A 27969-nucleotide genomic window follows, 5' to 3' on the forward strand; every position below is an offset into this window, starting at 1 on the left:
GTAAGGTCAGATATGTATTTGTTCATACAGCTATACATTTAATCAATATTTATTGAACTTCTACCATGAGACACACTGTGTTATCCCTGGGTATAAAGTGGTAATCAAAACAGACCCAAAACTTGACCTTGGAGCTCACAGTCTACTGTATAATAATCTCTGCTAAATTATATATTATAAGGCAGGAATCATGACTTATTTATCAGTACAATGAATATAGTAGATTTTCTTTGAATATTGTAGACTGAATGAATTTACCAGGGATTACTTCACCCTAAACATAACTAAACATGCCCTAAATGTGACAGGCATAAACTTATGAGAGTTGAGGAATAAGTGGACTGAGAAGCCCTGAAATAACCTCACTATTAATTTTAGCATGCTCCTTCCAAAGCCAGCCAGTCATTCACATCACCCATAAGTGAGTCTAATGCCTGATTATGAAGGTATTTCTGACCAAAAAAAAAAATTTAAATGGGATCAGCAAATAATAAAGCAAGTAGCCTTGTTGCTGCTCATAGACAGCTGTCAATTAGATTAGAACAGACTTTTTTTATTATTGAAATTTTGTTCTTTAAAAAGAAAACACTTTGACATTTGTTTTATAATGGTTTTCACAGTTGCATGAGATAATTTGGGGAAGTAATCTGAGAGGCTACGTGACCGAGCATTTTTAGAAGCAAGTTGCACACTTCAGCACCAATACTTAATGGAAATCTCCAAAGTAATATATTTTTAAATGATCAGAATAACAGGAACTTTTAATTTGGGGGAGATTTTAAAAAAGATTTTAGTTTTATTAATTTACCTTCAGAGAGAGGGGAAGGGAGGGAGAAAGGGAGGGAAACGTCAATGTGTCAGAGGCACCAGTACATCAATCCTCTTCTTGCCTCCCCCGGCTGGTTTCACAGGCCAGCCAGGGCTGGAGATTGTTCGTTGTTATCTAATGGTGTATTCAGTTGCTGACATCTCAATCAAATCAAGATCTGTGTTCTTGAATCAAAGAAGCAAAAGTTCATCATGGCTTTCCTCTGTTATCTCCCTTGTAAATAATGGATTTTTCTACCTTAATTACCTGGGGTGGTAAACACAATATGAATAGCAAAGGCTTGGCCTTCCCTAGGTCAGGACTGTCTGATGGATAAAGTGGCACTTACCTGGGACCTCCATGAGTCAGCCTCCACTGTCTTTCCAAGGAAAGAGAATAGATTGTCCTCTGGGCTGACGTAAATGGGGGAAGACAGCAGTTACATGGCTGTTCCCTTGTGTCCTCACAAAGTTCCGGCATCTGGACAGAATTTGGCAGCCTGTGCTTCTAGCAAGTACAGAGAGCAGGCACCTGGGCCCAAGACTAAACCAATCTGCAAGATTCTGTGTTTCCTTGAAGGTACAAGAAAGGGGTGTCAATATTCTCAGCATTTTGTTACCATTCTCAGAAGAGTTTTAGAGTTCAGCTAATGAGCAGGCACAGTACCAGGAAGAGATACATGAGCTTGGATATCGAAAGGTATGTGCTCTGAAGCTGAAATCATAAACCAGAACATCTGATGTGTGTCTCATGCACAATGAGGGAGGGGGGACTGCTGGTGGAAATGTCACACGCAGCTGCTTTTAGCACTTGGCTTTCCGCGATGAGCTGCCGCCTCCACCCTCCACCCTGCCCTCTCCTGCATGAAGGCCGTGTAGGGCTCTGCACTTCTGCACTCAGTCTAGCTGTTCGGTGTGCCTGATGGGCTCCGGGAGTGATGGCCCCAGCTACTCTTCGGGTCAGGAAAGAGTCTACCTTAGACAATTGTGTGTCCTGCCCGAAAAGGTAAGGAATGTGGCCTGTGGTCCTAATGAAGCCACTTGTTCACATCCTTTGGACATTTTCTTCGGCCACTTCTCCACTACATGATTATGTAATCCTGTGTGACTCCGTAGTAGGGATTGTGAGTACGAGCTATTCCCTCCACCTGGAATTCTCTTCCCATCACTTGTCCATTGACAGATCCTCCTTGTACTTTGGATTTAAGTTGAAACATCAATTTGTTAAGATTTTCCCCAACCCTACTTTTGTACCACTCAAAACCAGGAAGTCCCCAGTTCATCACAGTGTAGCACCTGGCACTTCCCTATGTCATGCTTATTCTGCTGGTTGTTAAGTGTCTGTCTTCCTTAAATTCCATTAGGGTAGAAATTATTTCCTCGTGTCTGAATATTCCAGCACCAAGCATTGTGCTTTGCACATTTTTGGTGCTTAAAAAACATCTGTTGACTGAAGGATGAATTACATCTTATAATCACTTTGAGATTCCTCTGTGGAAACCCAACATTGAACCTTCTGTGTCTCCTCATCCTGCAGACAGTAACCTACTATACGGTTCCCCATACCCTACTGGTGCTGGCCTTTTCATATCACTACAACCTAAATTCTTATCATCATGGAAAATTGTGCAACTCTTCCTCTGAAGATTGCAATCTGTTTTCATTTTTAAATGAAAGCAAAAATCAACACTGACTTTTGAGTTGAGTGTTTTGTGCCTTCATATTTTAGTCAATTTAAAAAATCATTAAGCTCCTAAAGAAAAGACGTCATGTAATCTAATTACATTTGAGAATGAGTTTGCCAACTTCAAATAATTTCTTACAAAATACCTCCTTGTGAACTCTAGATGTTTCTTAAATGCTAACCTGAACTTGAGTAGCTAGTGGGGTTTTTTTATTTTTGAAGGTTGTATTTATTTATTTTTAGAGAGAGGGGAAAGGAGGTAGAATGAGACAGAGAGAAACGTCAATGTGTGGTTGCCTCTCATGCGCCTCCTACTGGGGACCAGGCCTGCAACAGAAGCATGTGCCCTGACTGGGAATCAAACCAGTGACCCTTTGGTTTGAAGGCTGGTGCTTAATCCACTGAGCTACACCGGCCAGGGTTTGAGTGTCTAATTTGATCTAGCGAGTTTTCAGAGTAGATTCATTGTTGAAATGAGGAAAACCAGCTTCAGATGCCATTTATTCATTGGTTTATTGATTCCATAATTAGTAGTGAACACATAAGCCAGGCACAATTGAAGATAATTGGAAATATCAATAAATTCTTGCCCTGAAGAGAACAATTATAGGACCACTGTGGTATAGATGTTACTAATCAAATATTCCATTGCTCCTCTGCTTTTTCTAGCTTCTGTTCAGTTAGGTTGAGGTCGTGTGATTACATCTAGTTAATGGCCTGTGAAGGAGATGACTTGCATCACTTTCAAGCTACGGAACCGATGTGCCCCCCTTCTTTCCCTGTCACAGCAACCTTGAAGTCTACATGTCCCACATAATACGTCTAAAAGATTGTGGATCTTAAGTCTTCTCGGCTGCCGAGTGAAGGTGTGGAGTAGAACTTTCCAACCTCCACCCACCTGTGCTAGATACATGATGTGGAAGGCATACCTTGTTGGTTAAGCCACTAAGACTTCAAAGTTTGCGCCCTGGCCAGTGTAGCTCGGTTGGAGAGTCATCCCTGCACTGAAGGGTCCTGGGACCAATCCCCTGAGCGGCTCATACAAGAAGGCACCCAATTGGTTTGTCCTCTCTCTCTGAAAGCAATGAAAAAAATGCCCTCGGGTGAGGATTAAAAACAAAAGAAGAATTCAGGGTTTGACTACTAGGAAAGCCAGCATTAACTACCCTGAGGAATACAATAACTATTATTTATTTGATACTTTTTATGTGCTAGATATAATACTAGGCTATTTGTAATAGTGATTTATTGTGGTTAAAGCCCTAACGATTCTTGCCAAAAGGGAGGCATTTTCAGTATTCATCCTGAACTACTGTTTTCATTTTCACCAGCTCTCTCTCTCTCTCTCTCTCAACAGTAGCACTAGGATTGATACAAACCTGGAAATCTTAGAGGGAAAAGAGGATTTAGTTCTATTCTGGAGGTCTGAGTCCCAACCCTGATGCTATAGCTCTTTGAGTGGGTTATTTAATCTGCTTTGCTTTTCCCATAGATAACATTTGGACTCATTTTTTTATTATTGTTCTATTACAGTTGTCCTAATTTTTCTCCTGTTGCTCTTCCCTGCCCCACCTACCCCTTGCTCCCACAGTCATGGGCTGATGATATTTTGCTCCTAATATTATAAGGTTATGGTAATGACCAAAATGTGTTAACTATCTGAGCTGTTAACTGAAGAATTTACACAAATACAACATGACCATTCTTACTGAACCTAAGAGACTACCAGTTGTAGGGCCCACCATTATTTTGTATGCCACTGAGAAAGAAAATAATGCAGCAAGTTAATTCATGGCACAATGCTTTCTTGTCACTCAGCCCTTATGAAAGGACTTATTTAGGTTTATGTAAACATTGATTTTTAAAATCATCTATCATACTTGTATATTTTTAAAAATTTTTTAAAAAGATTTTATTCATTTATCTTTAGAGGGAAAGGGAAGGAGAGAAGGAGAGAAACATCAATGTATGGTTGCCTCTTGTGAGTTCCCTGCTGGGACCTGGCCCGCAACCCAGGCATGTGCCCTGACTGGGAATCAAACTGCGATCGTGTGGTTCGCAGGCCCGCACTCAATCCACTGAGCTACACCAGCCAGGGCTATCATACTTGTATATTAATGAAAGGGAAATAATTCAGGTCAGGTAGTCCAAAATGTCTTCACATTCAGAGGCTGTCTTCTGAATCACTTTTGAGCTGAGTCACAGGTGTCTGTTTTCAGTACAGGGTCCCCCACTGCGCCACTAGGGCACACTGGTGATGCACCTTTCCTTAAAGGGGGTGCCATCGTTTTTTCCTGAGTTTGCTTTCCAAGCTTCTATCATTTATTCGGCAAGTATTGAGGCCAGTACTTTCTTGATCTTGCTAGAAGGTGTCCGTGGAAGGTTTTCAGGCATCAACTGGGATTGACTCCTTGCCTCAGTGGTGCCGAAGTGATCTCTTTGACTGAAGTGTCCGTGGGTTTCAGTTGTTCAGTGACGCCATCAGGGCTGCAAGCAGACTTGCAGAAGAGCAGACAATAGCTGTGTCGGACGCTGAGCAGTGGAACAACCAAACACACCATCAACTGTCTCAATTTCAGATACTTTAAAATGTGAAAATATACACATTTGGAATAGATAAAGTATTGGTGCTTTGTTTTTTACAAATAAGCATATATAACAAGCCCCTAAGCTCAGGTACCCAGGATCTCACCAATCATCCCATCATCAGCTCTCCAATCCAGGCCATCACGGCCTTTAACCTGAGCCTGCATGGTGAGAAGGGCCTGCGCGTTTAGGGGCGAGAGCACTGGCTCTGGTGTCTTGCAAACCTGCCTCTTTTCTGATGGGCTACTCTGAGGGCAGGTCACTGCTCTGGGGGAAACACCTCATTCAGAAGATGTTAGGGAGGCTTTCGTGGATGCAAAATCACTTTGTGAACTGTAAAATCTCTGTGTAAAAGGAAGAGAACTGGTATTTGTTGAGTGGCAGGAACTGTGCTTGGCACTTTGTATGCATTATCTCATTTTCTCTGATATAAATTCTGAGTCATATAGTGTCTTGAGCTTGTCACCTTGCTGTCTCCATTTTATACTATATTAATCTTTTCCACAAAATACCCCTTTCATTGCCTCACTCCTTAAAGTGGAAATCTCCTATGGTACCTGGATCGCAAACAAGTTGATGACTCTGAGCTCATAAGAGAGCTGCACCCTCTTAATTGTGTTTGCCTTGTGACCAGAAACCTTTAAAATAAGAGATCCTTAGGTTACCAGTGTATTGCCTGCTCTGTGACCTTTGTGTCAAAACTATCCCCTGAGGACCATGCAGAAAGTTTTAAGTCCAAAATGAATGGAAGAGTCAGGGTGTTAATCTAAATAAGCATTGGATAATTTAAACAGATTTAGGTGCACAGAAAGCTGGTGTCTAAACATCTGGCCGTAGAAGTCAGGGGCCCCAGTGACAAGGATGTAGTTTTGAGACCTATAACTCTACTCATGGAAGGACAAGATACCAGCAAGTAATCTAGTTCTGGGAATAGAGTATAAGGCAGAAAACTCCCCAAAGACTGATTGCTTTTGAAACTGACTTTTTGAAGTAATGACCTAATCTCCTCGCATTCTTCTAGCAGGAAGAATTGGAGTTTTTAAATGGGAGTGAAGTTTAATCTACAAACTGGAGATATTGATTCAGGCCCAAAGGCTAGAGGGGTATGAGATTAAGAGCTAAGCACGTTATCATACTGAGGCATAGGCAGGGCTGTCTTGAAATACTCGTGGGCGGAGAGGGGGCTATTAAAGCAGTAACTATTGCATTTCGGTTGTCTGCAGGACAGAGGACTTTGCGGAGCTTTAGAGGGGCAAAGACCCACAAAATTGGGAAGCTTCCAGACCTGGTGTCGCACGGCCACCTTCTTTAGGACACCTTCCCCAACAGCGTTGTTGTAATATTCAATTTGTAACTTAGTGTGATGCTCATGTTGTTCTCTGATTAATTTTATTGATAGAAAGTCAACTCACATTGACTTCCTATTAAGATTTTAAACTTAAGGGTAGTAATACTAACTTTTTAAAATACTCTGCATGTACTATACATAATGCTAAAGTAGCACTAAGAAAATTTATTAATGTCACCTCTTCCTATTTAAATCTGGCCAGGACTATATCTTACATGATTACAAAGGTGAGAACACAGGTAAGTTTTTGCCATTCCAATACATGTTTTTCTGTGAACTCAGCCACTCCAGAAAAATCTATCCTGTTTGCCGAACTGTTGCAAAATCTGACACTCTTCTTCACTGCACTGGGGTGCCCTGGTACTTGCCCAACGTTGCCTTGCCTCATGGAAATTCTTGACCAGCCCTATGGATTGCCAGCTCTTGTAGTTGTTGGCCCTTGAAGTCCAATGTGTCTGTAACATCAAATCAAATAATATTTCTTAAGTAAGACACTGGGCTAGTTGGCATTGAAGGTACAGGCAGACCTTGTTTTGTTGTGCTTTGCTTTATTTTGCTTCACAGATCATTGTACTTTTTACAAATTGAAGGCGAGACCCTCCACCGTCCAAAAGATAACTCACTTTATTATAATACTTGCTCTATTGTGGTGGTCTAGAACTGAACCTGCAATAGCACTGAGGGCTTCTTGTTTAAGGGCTTTAATCGCTGCCCTCACTTAGTTTGTAGGTGAGCTTCTGTAAAGACAAGCGCGAGTATTTAATAGTAGGTAAAGACAACTCACAGTTATGAATAGTAGAAGGGCACTGATACCAAAAAATGGCTTGGAGAATTCACTGCAGGTTGAGATGGCAATCCTACTCCTTCCGCCTAGAAAACCGAGGGCGCCCAGGGCAGGAGCCGCTCCTGCCTGCTTTCTCTTGAGTCACTCTGAGGTGCACCCACGGGAAAGGCACGGTGTCCTTGTCCCACACAAATCTCTCATGTACCTTTGACCATCTCCTGGGTTTGGGGTTCTCACCTCTTGACCTGAGGTTACTCAGTGGCCTGGGGAAAGGTCCTCTTCCTGTCTTTACTGCTAATTCTGTTAGAGCCCGGGCTCTTGTTGATTTTGTTTTAAGTTGACTGAACCTGTGTTCCTTGGACTGGTACTAGGCCACAAATATGTATTTATTCATGCTGTCACAAGACTTACTCTCATTCCCCCAGCATATATATGGGACTTCTACTCATCCCCATCATTCTGCCTGAAAAATATTCTCTTTCTTAAACAGCTTTTTCTTCTGAGATTAAGGGACTTTGTCAACGCGGTGCAGTAGCCACTACTTCGTATTCCCTCCCCTCATTTCCCTGCTCCCTTCCTAACTTCTCTCCCTGGCAGCTTCATCTGTTTCCCTGTGAGGATGATGTTATCGTATTCCAGGTCTTCAATCAGTGTGTTCTAAAAGGAGAGAGAGCCTAAGAGTATGAGTCAACTTTATTCCTGGTACTGAACCCTGTCCTCCAGTTAGTTGGCCTGAGGAACAGGAAAGGGATGTGCAGTTTCTGTCTCTCTGGCTATGAAAGGGCAATGAGTGGCAGTCTATGCGTTGGATTAATTTAAAAGAGAGTGATATCACTCTGAGCTCCTGTTATATGCACACGGGACATTACAAAGCATTTTTGGCGCTTGATATGTTACTGTTGTTTGTTCACTTTGTTTTTAACCTTGCTTTGGCTTCTTAGGCAAAAACAGAATCAGACTCCCCCAGCAGAGAGATCAACAGGCATCCGCCTGCTGGCGTGCAGGTGAAAATGCCCTCCTTCAACTTCTCTAGGTTTGGAGAGTGTGATCCGGCCTGCCCTTCTATCCCCACCGTGAGTTACAGTGATTTGCGGTTGCTCCTCTGTCTCCATCAGCATGTAGCCTCCTCAAGGCGAGAGTCTGTTTCCTGATCCATCTTTGTTTCCCTCCGTATCATCAAGTGCTCAACAAACATCTGCAGTCAGTCTGTCAGGCGAGCCTTGCCAAAGCGGTAGCCTAGCCCTGCGGAAGTCTTTCGGCTCTGTGTGCCAGCTCTCTACGTGTTAAAAACAACAACAACAACAACAATGGGACTTCCCCGTGGCAGCCATGAAAGGCAACTCCCCTGAGAGCCAATGACAACAAGCGCCAGGGCACGGAGCCAAGCCGAGCCAGGGAGCAGCCCCGAGGAACTGCGTCCGGAACAGAGCCACAGGAGAACACCCGCATTCAACACCAGCGTCTCCGATGGTCAGCACTCGGCAGACAACCTCCCGGAGTCTTTGCTCCGTGCCTTCCACTGGGAGTGGGAAAGGGGAGACTGTGTCTCGGGCCCAAGCCTGTAAACTTGAGAGGTTTGCTGACATTAGGACTGCTGAGAGACTGAGCAGATGTAACAGGAATGCCTGTGCTCTTCCCTGACTGCCTATTTTGGCCTTCTCCCTGCTTTTAGACTCTGCAGTGGAGGGGTCAGAGGCTTGGGCCAAGCCGAAGATACCGGAGGAAAGATCTGGACTCTACCTCGGTGGGTGGGGCCAATTAAGACAGGAGGGGAGTATACAGAGGGGAATGTTCAGAAAATAAACTTTTTGCAAGAATCCAGCGTCACAAATGGGCCAAGTTTTCCTACTTGGTTAACCCCCAAACACTGGTAGGAGCATCATTTTAATGTGTAAATTTTGGAGAGAGACAGGAAATGGTAAGAAATGATATATTGAATGAGTAGACTTGACAGTCTAATCCCCCCACTGGCCTTCAGTGCAGAGAATCAGTAACTGTAGCTTGACTTCCTGATCAGCCCCACCCTTCTCTCCCAGCATCATCTAGAAATCTGCCCGGGGAGGCTGTGGACATAATCCGGTCCCTCCAGTGTTCTGTGTGCGTGTACCAGTTCTGAGTCTTCCTGAGAGTCTTTCTGCACTGTAGAAAGGAACTAGGAAAGGTAAGCCTCAAAAGGCAGGGCCTTTACTTCTTGTCCCATCTCAGTGTGGCAGCTGGAAAAATTTTCCCCAGGATCCCCTTCCTTCTCCTTGTTCCCTGAAGACACGTAAGCCCTTGACCTGCAGGAGAGGAGTTTGTTCACACTCTTCTTTCCCTGCGTTCTGCTGTGCATAGCTGGCAGGTAGTACACACAGGCAGCGAGGCATTCGTTCCTTGACTTTAACCTCTGCAGTGACCTGGGTCCAAAGGTTCTGGGAGTAACTGCCCTCCTGTTAAGTCTTGGCTGCTCTAACTGGTAGGGCTTCCAACCTTCTCTTTGACTAGTTCCAAGCATTCCTGCTGTTATCAGCAGGAGACTCCCAGACATTCTGGAAGCTCAGCATGAGCATAGGAACCACTGCCATTGCTGTAGCTGTTTGGACCCACAGCAGAGAGCCAAGAAAAATCACTTTGCACCATGTGCACTGACTTCCCCCAGAACCGACGCAGCCAGGGAGTCTGCAGAGCCGTGGAACTCTTCCCCTAAGCAGTGTGTCTCCAGTAGCTACAGGAGCAGGGTCTGTTACCCTTTAGTTTTCTGTAGATGGTCGAAAATCGATGCTAGCAGTCTCTGTTTCTGACGGTGGAGAGCCAACCAGCAAAACCTTCGGAGAGGAAGAGGCAGTCCCACCCAAGGGTTCCTGTCTACTTTCGCCACAGTTGGTACTTCGGGGCCCAGTGAGAGGTTTCCCCTCTGACGAATTAAAGGTGTCCTTTTAGATTGAAACCTTAAAGAATGCATAATGGATCAAAGTTTATTGTCAAAGTCTTTGTGAAAAGAACCTATACCGTAACCTGAAAAAATTTTCCTAAATTTAAGAAAAAGCAGCCCTGAAAACCGAGGGAGAAAGAGGATCTCAGAGGCAAATCAGGTGGTGTTTTGGGCCAGCTGTTGTCCTGGCCTCCAGCTCTGGAGGCAGGCAGATTGCTGCTTTGGAGTTGGTTGCTTTGCCTCTATCAGGCATTCAAATCACAAAACAGACTCCCTTGTTTCTCATTCCATGCTCTGCAAGCAACTGTCTCTTACCATCTGATTCCCAAGTGCTGGTCACAGGACATGAATGCATTGGCCCCTGGCCGATACACTTCTATTTCTATTCATAATTTTCATTATGAATCATAACTGGTATGCTGGTTTTGAGTACCAGTCTGTGGGAGCTCGAGTTCACTGTGGGAGCTGAATCCACCAGCCCTGTGTTCACAGACTGGATTGCTGTGCCTCCAGGGCTGGGGGCCAGAACCCCAACCTTACCTTACCTCGCCAAGGTCCTCCATGCCATGGAGGACATCAAGGAGCTCCCTGATGTGCTGGTGGTCAGTCTCCTTCCCACTCAGACTCATAAAGTTATCGGACCTAGTGAGGGTTCTGTCTATATTCAGGGACTGGTAGGAGAGAATTTTGTTTGGGGTCCTGGGCTGGAGTCAAATACATTTGGTGTATTATCAATTCTTTAGTTAATACAAGCCAGTTGCCTAAACTTTCTGTGCCTCAAGTTTCTCATCTGTGATTTGGGGAAAGCAAAGTGTATCCTTCATAACATTGTTGGGAGAAAATGAGACAGCATGTTCGGTCTACCTGTAGTGGGCAACATAAAATGATGCTGATAAATAGTAGTTACTCTTATTTTTAGAGCTCTCACTAGATGCTAGGCACTGCGTGTTGACATATTCGCATGAAGTCAAACAGCTGGCAAGCAGGGGAATTGGGGGCTGAACCAGGCCAACGCTAACGTTTTTGACTACTAGGTCAAATGTCTCTGATTGTTTGGCAAACATGGCAAAGCCTGCAATGCCAAATGTCTCTTCCCCTTTAAAAGAACAAATTTGGAATACTGTATACTTATTCCTAAGCCTGTTTGGAATTCTTCTTTTGGACTTAACTGAGAAAGTGATATATATATGTTTTTAAAGATTATTTATTTACTTACTTATTTTTAGAGAGGGAGGGAAGGGGAGGGAGAAAGAGAGGGAGAGAATCATCAGTGTGTGGTTGCCTCTCACATGGACCCCACTGGGGACCTGGCCTGCAACCCAGGCATGTGCCCTGACTGGGAATCAAATCGGGGACCCTCTGGTTCGTAGGCCTGTGCTCAATGCACTGAGCTATACCAGCCAGGCAGAAAGTGACATATTTTTAAGGCATCCTTAACAGGACAAATCTTTGTTCATAAAGAGATTTCATCTTTCTTGATAACCAAAACTTACTTCTTGATAACCAAAGCTTACTTACGTGCCAAGCCTGATAAATAGAGTGGAGAGCCATAGAAGACATGGTATATAGAAAGCAGTTTCACAGCTTTGACAAAAGTAGCAAATGCCTTATTGTCACAAAGAATTTTCTGTTGCTTCTGGCTTTCCTATCATATTGGTCTTGTATGGAGTAAAGTATGGAAATATGTATTGTTATTAGTAAATTGGGTTAACTACAAATGGGTTAAATTAGTGTATTTAGAGACCGATTAATGGGTTAATATAAACAAAGGTTGCCAATGAGGGCCTTGTCCTTTCAACAGGTTTGTCATTAACATGAAAGTATGCTCATTAAACCTGTGAATGAATCAAAGGGGGAAATGGGTGATTTTCAAAAGGAGGGAGGGGTTGGAAATTAAGTTTAACAGAGTTAAATGTAAGATTCTGCACTTCAAGCCAGAAAAAATAACTGAGTAACTGCATGTACAGGATAAGCGATACTGCCTGACAGAAGGAAATGAGAAAAATACTCGAAAGTTTTAGGAAAGAGGAACTTCATCTGTGTTAATGACTGCCAAGAAAAATACTAAAATATTGGGCTGAATTAAAGGAAGCACAGATTCTAGAACAAAGGAGGGGACACATTTACTCTACTCCAGTGATTATAATTCTAGAAATTGTGATTTAAGAGGAATATGGTCAAACAACTATTTAGAAGAGAGTAATCGTGATGGGAAAAGAATATGAGAAATGTTGAAGACTTAGGAGATATGTTGTTTGGAGATGAAAATAATCAAGAGGCAGGATTGATTTCTTTAAATATTTAATGTGCAGTTCTCAGGGGGAAAGGATTCTGTTTATTCCACGTAGTAGCCAGCAATAGGATAAGAAATGTAGGTGGAAGCTTCACTGAGAAGGATTTTTAGGGAAGTGCAAAAGACCCATACAGAAGTGACAGAAAACTAAAAATGAAATGAGGTTTCAGGAAAAAGAGCTTTCCCATCACTCGGGGCTCTCCTGCAGAAACTGAAACTGTACTTCTCACTCTGTCCCCGTGAGAGGGCGTGTGCTTCTCAGAGCCTATTTATAACCATCGCTGTCACCCAAAAGCAACCGTAAAGCCCCCACATCTGCTGTGAAGCTAGAGAGACTGGCTGTCCTGATTTTCCCAGGACTGAGGGGTCTTTAGGGGTATGGGTCTTTTAGCTAAACCTGGGAAAAGTCCCAAACCGTGAGGACTTGATCACCCCAGAGGTGAGGGAGTTTGGAATGGAGTGAGTTCTGGAAGGCATGGTCGAGGCAAACATAAAAGATACGCAGGCAATCCAACCTTCATTGAACCAACATGTGAAAAAATGGTGTTGTCTTTTCTGTGCAGGGTGGGGCAAAGTAGGGGCTTACGTGGACAGTACAATAATTAATAAATAGTACAAGAATAAACTTGTGTACTCACAACTGTAAACCTACTTTTGCCCCACTTTGTATAAGTGAAATTTCTAAATATTTGAAGATTACTCTTTTTTAAATTTATTTTTGATTTTTGGAGAGAGAGGAGAAGGGAGAAAGAGAGAGAAACATCAATTTTTTTTGTTCCACTTATTGATGCATTCGTTGGTTGATTCTTGTATGTGCCCTGACTAGGGACTGAACCTGCAGCCTTGGCCTATAGGGACAGTGCTCCAACCTGAGATACCTGGCCAGGGCTTGAAACTTACTCTTCAAATACCAATAAATTTATACTTATTATATTTAAAATGTCCTAAGACATATTATTTAGTTCCCTGTGCTCTTTATCAGACAACAAGAAGTATAAATTTACCTTTTTCAAAAAGATATCAGCAAAAAATTTTAGTTGGAACATAGGGCAAAAACACAAAATGGTTAAGTATTGACAGAGGTGGTTTTGAACTTCCGTAAATTAGAGCACATCACATAACTTCATCTGTATCTTAGTTCCTCACCTGTGCGCTGGGGATAACATTTATACCTACTACACAAAACACAGCCGAGTAGACCATAATAAGCACGCAATAAATGGTATCTCATCATTTTTAATAACCAACAGAGCTATTGTCAGGGCTAAATAGCTCCAGGCAAGTTGTATTGTCTCCTAGACCATCTGAACAGACTCTACTGTCTGCTCTCAGTATCTGTGCTCTGTATACTTAATCTCTATTCTGAACACAATTGAATGACTATGTGAGGACACTTAACCCTCCTAGGGAGTAAAGTGCATGTGCTTTTTATGGCTATTCATTTATATCTGGTCCTTGGACTCTTTTCCAAATACTCAGGAGTTCTGGAAATACTACCTAATAATAAGTGTGGCATTATAAAAATCAATCTGCCAATTTTACCAAAAGTTTGATGTTAAAATAATAATTTGCAAACATAGTTTTATAAAAGGCTCTTTTCATTGTTTTGCCACTCATTCCGTGCCCCCCAAAGTTCTTATTCTTCTCTATGGGTCCTCAAATACTGAAGAATCACTTGGACAGATGTGCATCTGAACTTCATTAGTTTTCTCAAGAAAGCCCAGGAAAGGAACGTTCCTAAAGTGTAAGAATGAGAGTTTAAGATAGTAACTGTTCTCCCATATAACTTCACCGTGGATCCTCCACTGAGAGCAGTAGACAAATGTGTGAGTGGGAAGTACGAGAAGGCCCTCAGTTAGGAAGGGACCTTGGAGGTTCAGCTAACGTGGCGCTGTTTAATTCCCCTGCCCTTCTCCCCCTCCTACCTGCAGATCTAACCATTGCAGCCCAGACCTGCAGGGCCCTGCTTAGTCAGCTGCATTCCTCACTCCGGGACTGGGTAAAGATTAAAGTCACCGTTCTCTCAAATCCACAGTACAGCCCTGAGGTGTTTGTTCCCTGAGAGAGAGAGGAGAGACTTCAGAAGCACCGACCAAGTCACGTAGGCTGGCATCATTCAAATATCTGTTTGAAAGATGCAGAGTGTTTTAAAATCTCTTTAGTCCAAAGTTAACCTGTTTGAAAACGCTGGGAGTTGGCCTCCTGTTTAAAGGTTTAACTGTAGGTAAACAATCTAAAAAAAATATGTAAAGACCTTGTTTTTGATTAGACTGTTCAAAGAAAGACTTTTGTGGGTAAAAGTTCACTAGGCTGAAACAACAGGAACATTGGTGAGTGGAATGTGGCCTTCCCTCTTTTTCTGTAGTTGTAATTTTATTTAATATGGAAAACTGAAGATCCCCAACAAACCAAATTCATGTAATATTTTCTTTACTATTTTGCTAAGTAGTCATTGGGTTTTTTTAAATTCAAGTATAAGTGGATATACAATGACCTTCACTCTTAAAGCAGAGGTCTCAGTTCCCCTTTGCTCGCCTCCTTCATGTGAGAAACATGGACACAACTTGTTTTACAAGCTGATTGCTGATGCTCCGAGAGTCATAGAAGGTCCTGTTCAGTTGGGCATTTATCTCGGTCTAGGAAAAGCTGGGCACAAATTTCAGAAGGGTTGGTCTTCACCTGGCAAACAACTTCCTGACTGAATCATCTGGCCAGAGCTCATCTAATCATTAGAAAGCAACAGGAAAAAGTAGCAGGGACTTCCCCACTCACTCGGTTCTTTATCTATCCCATTATAGATTACAATAAAAATCATCCAGAACTGAAAAAGAAAAGATAGGCAGTCTGACCCATCCCCTGATTCAAACCTTACTTTTTAATAGTTAAGTGCTAGAATTTAATCCTTTATCGCTGAACCCAATGCATTACTATTTCAAGAATATGAAGGTAGCCCTGGCTGGTGTGGCTCAGTGGATTGAGCACCAGCCTGTAAAGCAGAGGGTTGCCGGTTCAATTCCCGGTCAGGGTACATGCCTGGGTTGCGGGCTGGGTCCCCAGTAGGGGACACATGAGAGGCAACGACGCATTGATGTTTCTCCTTCATTTCCCTTCTCTCTAAAAATAAATAAATAAAATATTTTAAAAGAATTTTTAAAAAGAATATGAAGGGTAATTACATGTCCATGAGTTTGCCTGTGCATTTCAGTGTTTCACATGTCCTAAATTATTCAGGAAAGACTATGATGTTTTACATATCATGAAGTTAAAAATTTTTTCAGTTTGTGAAATGTGATTATTTTAGCTACAGCCTTAGAAGCTCTTTTAGCAGTAATGTGCCAAGCTGTTTTAGGCTGAGGGAAGGCTGTTGAAGAACAGTCTTCTTCCACCCCGCTTACGCCATCTTACCCAGGCAATAACAAGTCGCATCCTTTATATGATTTTAATGCTCATGAAAAGGACAGGGCTTCTTGCAATTAATGCTAGAATTATCCTGATCTCTGTACTTTATAATAAGTGGGGAAAAAAGGAGCGGTGTAATGGTTTATGTCTCTTCTCAGTGGTCCCGCTCCTAGTTGGAAATTGCATGCTTTTCCCAGGTGCCTGCTGCGCCATATGCCCTTCACCAGCCACGTGCTCCATCCGGGGTCATACTCATGATGTGCGGAACAGGGCGCACTTCTCTTTCAGCCTCATCGTCTCCACACCACCCTACACAAGGTGGTGTAGGGCTGTTGGACCGAGGGAGTCGTTGGAGTGACTTGAGGAAATCCCTATAGGAAGGGGGATAAAGTTTTAACTGAACATGAAATGCGCCCTAGTTGCACAACTCACAGTGCAATTTGATAGGTAGGGACTCTATGTAAGCTGTCTTCCTGGTAGTTCCATTCATACTTCCACTTAATTTCATTAAATAGAAACTGAGTCTCATGGCCAGTAGAGCTGCTGCTTCAAGAGTGGAGTCCATATTTCACTCTAAACATTTTCATATCACTGTGATTTCAGCCTGGTGTCCCCACAAAAGACTATAGAAGGGAGGCCAGCAAAATTCAGTGCTCAACCTTCCACTAACCATAAGAAGAAGTCAGGGGTTGCTGAATATATTAGGGGGCATCTACGTAATCATAGGACTCCGCCTTCATCCAGAATCTCATTACCAGGACCTGCCCACTATTGCAACCATTGCAACTTGAATGTGCCAACATGTTTTCTTGGACACATTATCTACCCTCCCAGATCTAAATCCAGATATCAATGATCTAGTATCTGACAAGTCCATAACAGAGTCAAGGAAACACTGGCTATGTGAATGTAACATTATGGCACACAGAGAAAAGCACAAGCAACCCATACAATATCTAGCAAAATGTGGCTTCAAACGTTTGGTCAAAGCTTTAGTTGCTGGTCATTTGAATAATGTTCCCACAATGTTGGCTCCCTTTTGCACAGGGAAATGGGCTTCTGAAATATGTATCACGGTTCTGGTTCCTAAGGAGAAAAAACTTAAGAGAAAGGGGAGACATTTTAGTGTTCAATCATTATATTGCCAAGTGTATCAAGTTGTAACAGATTAATACCAAAGAGCACGTAATACCACTAATCCAAACATATTTGATGTCAGTGACTTTTCCCTGGTTAAATCATGCTCTTGCAAAATGATCTTATATTGCCACAACACATGATGAGTTTGTTATCAATATAGATTTCTCATCATGGTGTAATTACTGTAGATCAGGGGTCCAGTATGCATTGTGTGCAGAATTGGATGCCTTTCTTGGATGTGACGATTTCTTTAGGACAGGGAACTTTATGCCAAAGTAGACCACATTTATTATACAAGGTATGTTCGACCTTCCCTGTCAGTTACCTGGTGGATTGCCTATGGAGGACGTAAGAACCTGCATACACGGTGCCGGCTCTGCTGGGGAAGGGGTGAGTTGAAAGTTGCGCACCGTAATGGCCTCTTGCTCAAAACTTTCAGCTCTTGAAGAGGTTGGGGTCAAGGGTGTTATTCTTGACCAGGATGGCAACCAAACAGTAATAGTTACCTGTGCAGAACAAGAACAAAGGACAAGTCTATGGAAGAATGCTGGAATCAATAAGAAAACATGCAGAAGCGAGGGGCCGTACCTTTAAAAAGGAAGAATGTTGGGCAAGTGATTATATAACTATGGAAAACGGAAGTATTTTAAGGGAACCATAGTACCTAATTTGTTTAAGATCATGCCGCGTGTTTCTGATAGCATTGGTGGGATTTTCTCCAATATCTATTCCAAGCTTGTATGTGTTGTTTCATCACAAGGCAACTGCCAAAGCAGACCATACACCGTGGAGAACAATAATCATAGGGTGTATACTATATCACTGAATTTGCCATCTGAACAAACCAAGAAGTCCGGAAGGATGTGAACCACACCATCACTTCATCTGTTACTGGACCTCTGTTGGGTAGGCTGCCAGTGGTTGCAGTTGCTCCATCTACTTTCTTCTGTGGAGTGGCCGGTCCACAGCCATCGCAGGTTGCTATCATCACTGCTGGAGCAGAAAAGTGAGTACCTCTGAATATGATTCACCAGCTTACTCACACTTCTATTCCATCATTAAGGAGGTAGATGGCACTTATTACTGATCCAACCTGCCTGAACATTGCACAGCTATTAAGGCTTGAGAAAGTGTTAAAAGAATGGGTAGAAAATGTAAGTATTGTCTAATGTCAGATCTACAAGGCCGCCTTGCCTGTTGGCCCCATCACTCAGATACATCCTCAGTTCTTGCAGCTGACCTAGTACCTATGACTCCATTATACCCAGGAATTGTGAGTGCAGTATTTGAAATGAGCAATGTTGCTTGTGGGCTGTCATTATTAGAAAAATTTCAAACATCAAGTACCATTATAGCAACAAGCCAGGAACTCGGTTTTGGTGACCTGGTATACGAAAGGGATTGATACAAGGATGAGGTTATGATGCACCTAATGGGCATTGTTACTCCTGATTCAATTGACATTTTGTCCATTGTTCTTTCAGATCGCAGTGCGTAGGGGACTGATATACTCACCGTGCTCTTTATTGCTGGACAAATTCATATTACTATTAAGATCAATCCATCTGCTGTTTATCAAAGTATTATATTCTTGCCCTGGCCAGGTTGCTCAGTTGTTAGAATATAGTTCCAATACACCAAGTTTGCCAGTTCAATACCCCATCAGGGCACATACAAAAATCAACCAATAAATGTATCAATAAGTAGAACAATAAATCTCTTTCTCCCCCTCCCTTTTTTCCTTCCTCTAAAATCAATAAATTCAAAAACTTCTTAACTATTATATTCTCCACCTTATGAAAGATCAATTGTGTGACAACACTTGCTGAAGGCAGGAAAGTCCCTAATGCATGTTGAAGTTCAGTGCGGCTCAGGCAGTAATCGATCTTCCATGCCAATAGGTATATAGGTATGATGACAGAAAACCTGTTAGTGTTGTCAGACTGGTTTAGAATCACAGGAATAGTATCTGGAACTAACTTCGCTACTTAAAAGACTGGGAAAAAGATGTCTATAGAGTTCCACCTGGAATTATCAGTGGAATAATGACTGACTGTTTACCAAGTACAGCTGAAGACAGGACTGTTAGGCAGTGAAACTGGAAAAGCCAGCATTCATGCTTCCTGTCACTGCCAGAACCAGTAAGCAGAGACAAGGATTGAATCTTTATGGGTGCTTTATTCAGATGCCAGTGATCTGAGAAGACAGTGGGTTATGTACCCTTAAAAATCATCTTAATATCTCATCTCAAGCTAACCTTTTTATGAGGAGAAAGGGTAGGTAGGGGGTCTGGAAAAAAAAGTTAATTAGATAAAAGTTTCAGTCCAGAGGTGATTTTCCTGGTACTTCTTTATCATTTGATGAACAGTTCTTTATCTGTGTCCCTCCCTGGAACACAGTGACTCAGATACCATGGCCATCGTCTGCAGACCCTTAGGACACAAGGTTGAATTGCTTGTTGACTTCCTGGAGTATGAATTCCAGTTCCTAGAATAACAGCTTTCTGCAAGCTTTAATCACTTAAGCATATCAACTATGACTAAAGCTAAAATCTTTAACTCTTCAGTTCCACTATCAGCAAGATGAACACCATATATACTTAAATGTGCTCCTGATTCCACAACAAACTACACAAAATCTGGTGAAGACTATGCCATACACTTCCAGCAGGTGTTTATTCACAGGTGCAACGTAATCACAGCTGCAGTCCATTCTGGAAAAGGTAGAGAGAACATCCTTCTTAACTGAGTCCTGTAAGCCATGTACAGAAAAAACGGTTTCAGAGGAATTCTCTGATTCAACCCCCAGTCTATCAAGCTCTACCTGGTTTAGCGACTCATCTCAACCGTCTAGCACTACTCCGTCTGTGGAGGCAGGCAGTAATGGCCCACATGATGCAGCGCCCAGCTCACTGGGGACGAGGCATCCAAGGGCTTATGGGTAGAGTCTGGAAGACCCGCAGTGGGTCCCTTCTCGGAGTCAACCCTGACATCATTAGAATATCACTAGCTCAGTGTAGCTCAGTGCTGCTTCATATTATGGAAGGTGATTATTAAGAAGGTATGGTTCTTGCCCTGGCTGGTGTAGCTCAGAGGATTGAGCATGGGCCTGCGAACCACACAGTCTTGGTTCGATTCCCAGTCAGGACACATGCCTGGGTTGCAGGCCAGTTCCCAGCAGGGGGCTCGTGAGAGGCAACCATACATTGATATTTCTCTCCTTCTCTCCTTCCCTTCCCCTCTAAAGATAAATAAATAAAATTATTTAAAAAAAGAAGGTATGGTTCCTAGTGCTGAACTCTAAGCTGGATGCACAATTCACAGATTATATGTGGTCTATCAGATGAGACGATGCCATTAGTCCAACAGTCAGATGGTTAATGACAGCTATAGAAGACACTGTGTTCCATGAACAACTAGAAATGAGCAATGATATGTTCAAAAGTGGATTCCTTGCTCTTCCAGACAGACAAGGCATTCTGATGAGGCTGTGAATGACGTCACACTCAAGCAAAATGTACTATGGAGGAACACTTGTCCACTTAAACCCGTAGAAATCTGTGGGAAGGTATGTCATGAGGCGTGAGATGGCTGTTGCATCATTGCTCAAATCTCAGTTTTAACCCTGTACTGCTTGAGATAAACACATATATTAAGGGACCTAATTGCAGGCGTATGGCTACAGTGAGTCTGCCTTTTGAAGGGAAGTTAATGTCACTCTGTCACAGATGACATAAGTAATTTGTGTCAAGCATACCATTGACATTTCAATTTTGTGGCCAGATGTTCCTCCTGTAGTTTGTCTAGACCTTTGTCACGTAACACATCATGTTTTTCACTTGACAGGGGAGGTGGGTAAACTCTAGGGTTACTGATGCCGAGTTATGTAATGCAACTTGTGAACACCTGGAAATAAGATCTTCTCAATTTTATACCAGATCAAAGTTATGGGTTGACGTAAAACAAAAAAACAATGCATAAATATATGGAACAACAAGTCAGTGTTTCTCTTTCTCTTCCTCTCTCTAAAGTCAGTAAATTAAAAAAGTTTTTTTAAAGAAAACACAAAGTAGAATATAATAGAAATAAGGTAACAAGATGGTTGATTCAGTTCCAAAAATGGGTTGCCGAAGTCACCTTTACCATGACGGTAATAACCATGACTGTGAAGACCAAGGTACCAGATGTCCAGTTTCCACGTGTCTGGCAATTTTCAAGCAGAGATATAGTCATCCCCATTAAAAATAGGATCCCCCCAAAAGAAAACAAAGGCACAACTGAAATCCAGGATGGTCCAATAAAGAAAAGTTTTAATGCTTAGTTGGTGGTTTTCACTAACATCTCAGTAGAGGGTGGGCTTGTTCTGTGATACAGGAGAGTCTGTGCTGTTTCAGTAGACTATACGTCAGAACAGATAGGGAAGTAAAACATTGTATGAAGTCAGGCACACACCGTCATACAGTGTTTGTTGAGAAAACAGTAGAGCTGATAAAATCAGGGTGTGAATAAAGCACATTCTTATTTTTAAAAGTACTGTACAGGTGTAGCTAGTCTAATATGATAAAAATGACCGTGAACAAAAAGCAATTCAGGGCGAAATTTAAATTTAGCTATTGCATAGTCGCAGTTTCTTACAGCTTGTCTGCCTTCTTCACCCATGGTTCCTGTGCCAACATTTGCTTCTTGTATCATGCTTCCCACATTACCACCATCACCGACAGCCCATGTTACAGGTTTCTCCGGTGAGGTCATACCTTGGATTTCCGCAGTGGTGCCATACGTGGAACAATTTCCACGAACACCATAAGTTTTTCATGCTCCTAGAGTGTGAGAGATAGACTGATCCCATCTGCCACCAGCACATGCTGAATCACGTGATCCTCTGTCATTCCTGTGGCAAGCTGCCTCAACTGTTCAGCACGTTCACTGTCTGATTCCTTGTTTATAAGTTCAAGGATATTCATGGTTCTGTGGAAATGTCCACATGATAAACTCACAGTAACAGCTCTTTCATGTTTCTCTCCATTAAATACCCCATACTTTGATAGCAGCCATTCTCAGTGCTTCAGTAGTTTCTTGAATTTTATCTTGTAGTCTGTCTTCTACTATAACTCCAAATAATACCAGATCTTTCTCCATGAGCTGGAAGACATTTGCCAATTTCTCTTCCTGTTGCTGCAAGCCAGTCCTGGCTTTGAACAGGCGTCTATTACCTCATACTCTTTAGCTGTGAACTGTCTATAGGCCAAGCCCAGAGGTCTTAAGCCTTTCAAAGCAAAATCATCTACATGAATTCTCTTTTTTTCTATTTGTCCACCTATATGTAGGGAGAATTGATGATTCAGTTTAGTACTGATGATGGCTGTAGAGATAAGGATTGCGAAATAAATGATCAAAAATGTATCCATTGACTTTTCTACTCCAGATCATTTCTGTGACTTGCTCTTGTAATTCAATGCCATCTCTGTTTCCATTCCTGTGTTTAACATACAGCAACACCCGAAATTTCTTTTGTGTTTTTCAATCCAGTTCCACAAAGCATGACATCCTGGCCCCAGAGGTCTTACAACATCTTCCATCCCATGAATGTGTACAAGCCTGCTTCTGCTTGCTGATACCACAGCTACGGGAGTGTCAGCTCTTTGTGACACTGCTGTTTCTGGAACTGCGACGTGGATCTTCACGTTAGTTTCTCCACCCGAACTAGCAGTGGCAACGAGACAAGAACCATCAAGTAAATCTAGGGACAGAAGCACCAAACCTGCAGGGAAATTTCATCTTCGGCTGTTTGAACAGCCTCATCCACCTGAATGTTTTTCCTTCGAGGTTTCACAAAGCTACCACTTCGAACAACGTACACAGGAGAACAGGGGCTCCTTTGCTTTGTTATCCGAGTTAATGTGACCAGTCTTCACATCCCTGCTTTATGGCAGCTACTGCTATCACAAAGGATGATGGGAGTCCACTGGTACTTGGACTGGTAGGTGTATCATCAATCATAAGCTGAGCCAAACAATGTGATAAGAAAATAAAAGTTTGCCGCTCTTCTAAACTGTTCACAGAAGTTCTTTGGAACAAAATTCCACACAGTATACTCAGACGAAACGATCCAGCTCCCTGTAAATATCTGAGGTGTGTGAAGGCCATTCTGAGGAAACCTGTGAGGTGTGTAAAAGTTCCTGCATCACTCTGATGCGGTGGGTCAAAACCCAGCTGCTGCTGGGCCTCGCGCCGCGTGCCCCCACCATTGCTGTTCGGTCCTGTGGGACGGGGGTGAGGGTCTGCAGGTGGAGGTTGCGGAGCCAGAGGGGGATGAGGGAGAGCCCTCTTCCACCATCACCTCACTCCCAGGAGCACCTGGTCCCCATGTCACCCGGTGGCTGAGGTCTTACAGGCATGGCCCCGGGCCTGGTACAGCTGAGTCTGCCGCTGCACTAAGGCCACCTTCATTCTAAACCTAAGTTTTGCATAGGTGTGTATGCATTGGAAAAACCATAGTACGTACAGCGTTCCGCACTACTGTGGTTTGAGGCATTCCTGGGGTGGAGGGGTTGGAACATAGGCCTGTGGGTAAGGGGTGCTATGTCCTATACTGTGTGGACATATTTCCTTTCCCCCTTCTGCTTTTAAACTTTGTCTCCTGAATCTTCTGTTGTAATAGGCAGCTCGCTTAGCTTCTCCCAAAACACATAAATGTTCCTTTAAGGATCTAGGTAAATTCTTAGCAAGACTTATCCTCTCCCCCAACCTTTGAACTACTGGCAATGGAGGGGAAGGTTGTTTCTCCTTTATTTTTTCAATAACAGTTGACATTTAGTATTTTATATTAGTTTCAGATAGGTTTGATTCTTTAGGCCACATTTACAGTAGTAGCCTTTCTCCAAGTTCTTGATATTCTCACTGATTTTGCATGGAATACTGATAATTGGGCAATAATTCCTTCAGGATTTCATTTAATAATTTAAATTAGTTTTAATTTATTGATTTGAGAGAGATAAGCATCAGTTTGTTTCCCCCCCTCTATGCATTCCTTGGCTGATTCATGCGTGTGCCCTGACCAGGGGTTAAACTCGCAACCTTGGCGTCTTGGGAAAACACTCTAGCCAGCTGAGCTGCCAGGCTGGGGCTCATTTAATCATTTTAATTTCCTCCTATTATACCATAAAACGTTTGGATATGCTTACCATTTTTTTTAAAGGGGAGAGTGCAAACGCAGTTCCCCACTAACACAAATTATGCAGTCGAGTTTCCCACATTTGGGGACATCTCGGGTCAGCATATCTGGAGTGCAATGGGCAAGCCCCACCCTGAAACCACCTCCCTGGTCATGGTGTCTCCCCTGCTAGGTAAGTCTTCAATGAAGGTTTTTTGAACTCCTACTGTGAGACAGGCAAACTCATATAGCAAATAGAGCAATAAACAAAATAAAGCTCCCCGCCCTCATGAGGCCTACCTTCCAGTAAACATTTTCAGTAACCCAGCAGAGAGCCTGTTGTTGGTGCCTGTAATGCTGAAGATTTTCTGTGCTCTGGCTTTGGTTCAGAATTACCTGTCTTGTATATACCTCTTTCATGTAACCAGGAGATTTCATCTCCACTCCAGTAAAGTAGGTGCATGTTATTAAGCACCAACTTAGGAAGGAGATGTTCAAATGTAGCAAGTCTGTGACAAGTTAGCTCAGTAGATAGGGAAGAGTTATCATGACATCAGGGTCGTTAACTCTTGGGCTTATTCTTTTCACAAATTCATTAGTAGCCTTCTGGCTCAAAGCCACAGACGACTCTGCTAACCTGGGCAAGTCCTCCTTCGGCTGCCTGCAGCTGGGAGCAAGAGAAATCAGAATGGGAGATTAGCTGTCTATTAGCACTGTTGAAAAAACAGCCTAACAATTTACCACGGCCTGGTGATGGTACTCTAAGAGGTTTGCCAGACAATAGTGTCATTGTGATCAAATGTGGCCCAGGGCAGTCTTCACTGTGAGAGCTCCCAGGCTGCCTTCTGTCTCCTCCAGCTGGGAAAATCAGGAGGGAGTTCTTTACCTTGGATGAGCTCCTTGGCATGGGATTGTAGTCCTTTTATTTCTGTGCTGCTTCTCAGGTGTAGTCTTCAAGAGTTCCTGAACTAAACTGTTCATGTGGATAATTTAGAGACTAACAACTGTGATGAGGTGTGTTGAGAATTTAAGCTGACACATGTGGGTACTCAGAAGAGTCTGGAGGACTTGGTTCCGTGTGTCCTGAAGGTCTGCAGAAAGAAACTGAGCGGCACAAGCAGACCTTCAAGAAACTCAAAGATCATACTCAAAGAAGATCAAACTAAAAGTTTATATGTAAACTAAAAGTTTATATGTAGCCATCCCCATAGAACGGCTACGTATTGGCCACTTCTATGAAACCATATTTGGGTAATTACTGTGTTTTGCCATGTATAATGCATACTTTTTTGCCCAATTTTTTGAGAGAAAAATAAGGATGTACATTATACATGGGTATGATGGGTGTAATCCCGTGTATAATGTGCACAAAACATGGGTGTGCATTATATACAGCAAAATAGGGTAATATCCATCTGTGCTACCAACAGATTATAATAAATTGTCATCATGAAAAAAAAGAGTCATCAGTGGATGCTAATGCTGGTGGGTGATGAGGAACAGGGTATTTGCATAGTCCCAGCATGTCTCCCCACAAGATACTTGTCAACAATAAAGGGAAAAATAATTATTTTATTTTTAAGGAGTTTATTTGAACCAAACTCATGACATATTCTGGGAAGCAAGATCTCAAATACTTTCTGAAAAATGGTAATTTTGAAGTGCAGAAATGTGAGAGACATGCTCTTCACCAAGTTATTGAAGGGACTTTCGACAGTAAGGGAACAAATCGACTCTTGACACTACGTGCCGAGAAGATCACAGCGTCACTTCTGTGGCATTCCTGCTAAGAATGCATAACCCGAATCTAATCACAAGGAAACATCAGACAGCCCAGGCTGAGAAATGCTTTGCAAAATACCTGGCCTGTAACTCGTCAAATATGCCAAGGTCATAAGAGATGACAAAGTGGAGAAAAACTCTTCCAGGTTAATGGAGACACTAAAGTCAAGATAGTGGATAACTGCATGCAAGATCTGACCTGGAATTTTCTTTTACTATATAATAGACATTACTGGAGAAATTTCAAAATTTGAATGAGGTCTGTAGATTAGGCAATATTACTGAATCAGTATTGACATAATTTTCAAAATTGTACTGTGGTTATGAAAGAGAATTGTTCCTGTTTTTAGGTAATACACTCTGAAGTAGGGGAAACGATATCATGTCTGCAACTTATTTTCAAAGAGAAAAAATTTCCAAAACAATTTCTAAATTAATATATACATACACTGAGAGAGAAAGAAGGAGAGTGCATAGGCATACACTAGGCATTGGGCCTAGGCTGCTAAAAAAAAAAAAGAATTGAAAGTAACAAATAGCTTATTCATGACTAAAGTCAGAAGTTCTTTTTTTATTGTTGTTCAAGTACAGTTGTCTCCATTTTCCCTCCACCACTCCCCACAAACCCCAGCCATCATCCCTACCTCCCACCTTCGATCCTACCCCACTTTGACTTTGTCCATGTGTCCTTTATATATGTTTCTTGACAACCCTTCCCCCTTTTCTCCCCACTGTCCCCTCCTACTTCCCCTCTGGTTACTGTCAGTTTGTTCTTCATTTCAATGTCTCCTGTTATATTTAGCTTGCTTATTTGTTTTGTTGATTAGGTTCCACTTACAGCCTGGCTTATTTTACTTAGCATAGTGCTCTCTAGTTCCATCTATGCTATCACAAAGGACAGGAGCTCCTTCTTTCTTCCTGCTGTGTAATATTCTATTGTGTGGATGTACCATAGTTTTTTGATCCACTCATGTACTGATGGGCACTTAGGCTGCTTCCAGCACTTGGCTATTGAGAAGTTCTGAGAATATACCTCAAAACCCTGACTGCGAACCAGACGATCGCAGTTCGATTCCCAGTCAGGGCACATGCCTGGGTTGCAGGCCAGTTCCCTGCAGGCCAACTCCCAGCAGGGGACGCACGAAAGGCAACCAAACATTGATGTTTCTCTCCCTCTCTCCTTCCCTTCCCCTCTAAAGATAAATAAATAAAATATTTTTTTAAAAAAACCTGTTATTGGATACCCAGTGCAAATTTATGGTGTTAGTTAACCAATGTACTTTTAAAGATTTATTTATTTGAGAGAGAGAGGAAGGGAGAGATAAAAAGAGGGAGAGAGATAAACATCAATTTGTTGTTCCACTCATTCATGCATTCATTGATTGATTCGTGTATATGACCTGACTAAGGAGCGAATCTGCAACCTTGGCATATTGGGATGACGCTCTAACCAACTGAGCTACCCAGCCAGGGCTGGTGTAAGTGAAGAGAAGCAGCCCACATGGCAGGAAGTCTTGAATAACAGGGAGTCGTTACCTATGTTTGAGAAGACTTTTCTAACCCTGAGTCAGTTTAGCCCATCCCGACTTCAGTTCCACAAATTCCTCTACCCAAAATTGCTTCTTTAACTTCATATTGAGTCACTGTGGTCACGTATTCTACCCAACTCTCCTGCTTAGACAGCAGAATACTCCATTTTCTAATAAACAAGCTTAATCCCCATAAACACTAGACAGTTATCTACCATAAAGGTACCATATTATCTAATACAGGGATAAAAGTCAAAGCTGATTAAAAACTAACATGGATCAGATTGAAGCACCATCAGCCTCTCTTTGCTCTATTATTTCTGTGTCACTGGTGGGCAGGAAGCAGCCATACTGAAACATAAATTTTACTTGTTTCTTCAAAAAGAAAAAAAGAAAAATAAATAGACAACATTAATTCTTTTATTGAGTTTATTTTAAGGATGTACAGGAACTTATAGTCTAAACGTCCAAAAATACATATTCTAGGGGCTGTTACCACCTCAGAACCCCACGACGGCTTCCCTTTAATCTTTTTAAACATCCTGCCGTAGAGG

The 27969-nt window shown here is 42.4% G+C and overlaps 1 long non-coding RNA gene and 1 other non-coding gene across 2 annotated transcripts; one reads left to right on the forward strand and one right to left on the reverse strand.

Annotated features, from left to right (window-relative positions):
* Positions 1 to 15650: 15650 nt before the first annotated feature.
* Positions 15651 to 23017, forward strand: LOC118981997 (uncharacterized). Its single transcript, XR_005065450.1, has 3 exons — positions 15651 to 17958; positions 20417 to 20519; positions 22481 to 23017. It is a non-coding gene; the product is annotated as an uncharacterized LOC118981997 (long non-coding RNA).
* Positions 23018 to 24146: 1129 nt separating this feature from the next.
* Positions 24147 to 24305, reverse strand: LOC118982037 (U1 spliceosomal RNA). Its single transcript, XR_005065459.1, has one exon. It is a non-coding gene; the product is annotated as a U1 spliceosomal RNA (small nuclear RNA).
* Positions 24306 to 27969: the final 3664 nt, after the last annotated feature.

The sequence above is a fragment of the Sturnira hondurensis genome, unplaced genomic scaffold (genome assembly GCF_014824575.4).
Source record: "Sturnira hondurensis isolate 20B ecotype Veracruz unplaced genomic scaffold, ASM1482457v3 Scaffold0024822, whole genome shotgun sequence".
Classification (NCBI taxonomy): Eukaryota; Metazoa; Chordata; class Mammalia; order Chiroptera; family Phyllostomidae; genus Sturnira; species Sturnira hondurensis.